This window comes from Microtus ochrogaster, linkage group LG3 (assembly GCF_000317375.1).
Source record: "Microtus ochrogaster isolate Prairie Vole_2 linkage group LG3, MicOch1.0, whole genome shotgun sequence".
NCBI lineage: Eukaryota > Metazoa > Chordata > Mammalia > Rodentia > Cricetidae > Microtus > Microtus ochrogaster.
Genome location: NC_022029.1, coordinates 4,350,857 through 4,354,579, shown reverse-complemented (window position 1 = coordinate 4,354,579; position 3,723 = coordinate 4,350,857). Strand labels below are relative to the sequence as shown.

The following is a 3,723-nucleotide window of genomic DNA, read 5'->3' as shown; positions in this document are numbered from 1 at the left end:
TCCAAGCAGACTTTTTACTCCTTTCACTCATCCCAGCTGCCTCCCTGCCTCCCCACTCCCTCAGATTCTTTCCCCCTCCATTTGCAATTCATTAAAGAGCAGGCATCCAAAAGAAAACAGTCTATCAGGACAAAACAGTAAGAAAAGGCAGAAGTCCTCACATCAGTATAGGACAAAGCAACCCAATAGAGGAAATGAGTCCCAAGAAAAGGCCAAGGACTCAGAGGAAAGCCTGCTTCCACTGAAGGAATACATTACTAACACCCATAGCCAGTTTGCGGATCACTCTCATACAGAGCCCATTCTTTGTTCTTCAGTGTCCCGGGGTGGCCATGTGAGCACTGCTGAGCTGATTCAGTGGACCACGTTATCCCGGTGTCCTCCATTCCCTCTCACTCCTACAATCTTTCTTCTTCCTCTTTCACGGGGTCCCCTGAGCTCTGAGGAGGAAGGACCTCTAATTTAGACCTCTTCTCAGTGTCTCACTGTGGGTCTCTGGACCTGCACCCATATGTTGCCCGAGAAAGTTTTTCTGATGACAACTGGGCGTGGCACCCATCTATAAGTGTAGCGAAATTTCATTATAAGATATTTCATTGTTTTTTTTTCCAGTTGTGTTTGTTCTACACTAGGTCTTTGCACTATCAAGTCTCTCGTGATATCTCGTGAGTTAAACCAAATATTGGTTGATCACTCCCACAAGTGTGCAGCACCATTGCTCAGCATATCTTATGACAGGATAGATTAAAGGTGGGGGGTTTTTGAATAGGTTGGTTCCAGGTTCCTTTTCCTGGGGCCTACAGAGTACCTTCTCACACCAAAGAGACTGGAATGTATGGTAAAGGTTCCATGCCTAAACAAGCTCTACCTCTCTCGGTTCAATGAAATGTATGGACCTTATTCTCAGTAGTAGGTCCCAACTCTTAGTTTACACAAAATTACTTTCTGTCCTAGCATTAGCTTAGGTTGTTTAGGAATCCCCACAGGATGCACATAGCAGGAATTAGCACTCATCGGTCATTGATATTGGTCAATTCCCCAATAAAACTACATAGATTAACTGAATGGATAAAAAGAAAAGAAAAAAAACAGGACCTATTCTTCTTCTACCTAAAAGAAACACACCTGAAGTCATTCAGGGTAAAGGGTTAGTAAAATAAAAAAAAAATCAAACAAATAGTTCAAATAAGTAACCTGATATATCCATTTTAATATCTAACAAAATAAACTTCAAACCAAAATTAATCAAATGAGAAAGGAAAAAACGCTACATATTCATCAAAGGTTAAATACACTGAGATACCCTTTCAATTCTTAGCATCCATGCCCCAATCATAAGGTCACACAATTTTGTAAAAGAAGCAGTAGTATAGCTTAAATTACATATTAACCTACACAGACGGGCAGATTGAGACTTCAATATGCCACTTTCACCATTGGACAGATCATGCAAGCAAAAACTAAACAAAAAAATACTGAAACAAACTGACATGATTTTTGACAAATAAGCTAAAATTATATAATGGAATAAAGAAAGCATCTTCTACAAAATGGTGCTGGCATAACTGCATGTAAACATGTAGAAGAATGAAAGTAGATCAATATCTATTGCCATGCACAAAATTCATGTTCAAATGGACTATAGACATCAATATAAATGCGACCACACTGAACCTGAGAGAAGAGAAAGTGACACAGTTTATCTGAGCTAATGGGAGCTCACCAACTCTAGCTGGAAATTAAAAAAAAAAAAAAAACAAAAAACAGAATTCTTCTGAATGTGAGTGACCTTGTGTGGCTATGGCAGACTGCAGAACCACAGGCAGTGGCACCAGGATTTACCCCTACTGCTTGTACTGTTTTGACAGGGAACCCATTCTCTTTGGATAGATACCTTGCTCATCTTGGATAGTAGGGAGGGCCTTGGACTTTTCCCTAAGCATTGCGCCTTGCCCTCTCTGAGGAGTGATTCTGGGTGGGATAGAGAGGAAGGTGGGGAAATGGGAGGAAGGGAGGGGGTAGGAGCTGGGATTGGTGTGTAAAATGAAAAAAAGATAGTGTTTTCTTTTTTAAAAAAAATAAAAAATTGAAAAAAAGAAAAAAAATGGATCAAGGCAGAAATAAGAAATTCAAAATTTTCTATTATCCAATGAAAATGAGTACACAACATATATAAATTTATTGGAAACATTAAAAGTGATGCTAAGGAGAAATTTCACAGCACTTAGTGCCTACATTAAAAAAATGGAGCAAACTCATACTAGCAACTTAACAGCACACCTTGAGTTCTCTACCAAAATAAGCATAAGAACACCCAATAGGAAGAGTCTTCAAGATGCAATCAAACTGAGATCTGAAATCATTAAAAGGGAAACAAAGAAAATTATATAAAAGTCAATGAATAAAAGAGTTCGTTCTTTGAAATATCGACAAGATAGACACTTACCTAAACCAACTCAAAGACAGAGAAAGAATATCCAAATTCATAATATCAGAAATGAAAAGGGGGACATAACCACAGACAGAGAGGGAATTCAGAGCATCACAAGGTTTTATTTTAAAAACCTGTACTCACCAGGTTGGAAAATCTAAAACAAAGGCAAAATCACCTGGGCACTTCCTTGAAAGCCTCCGGTCCCTCTGTCTATCAAAGGGATAATGGAGCCTGGATGCAGCACACCATATCTTTGTAATTTAGAAGGGATATCAGCATTCCATTAATCCATCTCTGAATATAATAGAGTCCAGACCACACACAATAATATTGTTGGTAGAGAGCGTCGTTAAAATCTTGAATCTTGTTGAAATGTGGGCCTAATTACATTGCAGTTAGGAACTCGGTCATTTAGGATTTCTGCAGCCACTTCAACTTTGGGTCTTCCAACATCTTTAGGGCTCAATAAAAACTGCATATCTAGATTGGAAACATCTATAGTGTCCATGTCTATAACATGAATCTGTCTAAAACCAGACAAGGCCAGCTTTTTAGGAGCTCGCATACTAAGGATAACAGCTCCAATAACTAGAACTTTACATGTATTTAACAAGAACTGGAGCAGTTTAGTGCTTGGTTTGAAATCAGGTTGTGTGAAGGGTCCAGATCGTTTGAGACACTTCTTTAAAATGGTTCCAGTGACCTTCCCAGTCTCTAGTGTCCCCACATCCACCACCACCAGCCATTTTCACAGCCATCAGCTCCTCTATCTCATTTTCTTCTCTGGCTCTTTGCCATCCGCCATATTCTTCCTCGCCTTTCTGGATTTTTTTTAAACATTTTATTCATTCAGTCTATTATGATTTCATCCAATTACCATTATTTTTATAAAACTCTTGGAGTTTGCTTCAGAGTTTTCTGTGTTAATCCACATAAATTTGCATACATTTTGACTATTTTTGCTCCACTGAGCATTGTGCTTATTTATGTTTTGGTGTCTTATGCAGATCCTGAAGCACACATGCTTTAGGAGGATTGGTGTCCTTCCCCTTTGCATCTCTGAAAGTGATGGCTTTATTCCAGATAAATAATGAATAATTGTTCAATAAGTCAGCATGTCAAAAAGAATATAAAAATGTGTTACTGGTAGAGCCTGGATAAAATTATTAAGTATAAATAGCTACAATTTTTTGAATTTTTCTTATTTCACTAACTATTCAGCTATTAACTGACTGCTGCCTATAATACTCTAGGCATCTTGGGACTAGGTCACATACTCTGTTTCATGG

General features: G+C 38.4%; 1 pseudogene; it reads right to left on the bottom strand.

Annotated features, from left to right (window-relative positions):
• Positions 1 to 2,588: 2,588 nt before the first annotated feature.
• LOC106144143 lies at positions 2,589 to 3,239 on the bottom strand (annotated as a pseudogene).
• Between the last annotated feature and the right edge of the window lie 484 nt (positions 3,240 to 3,723).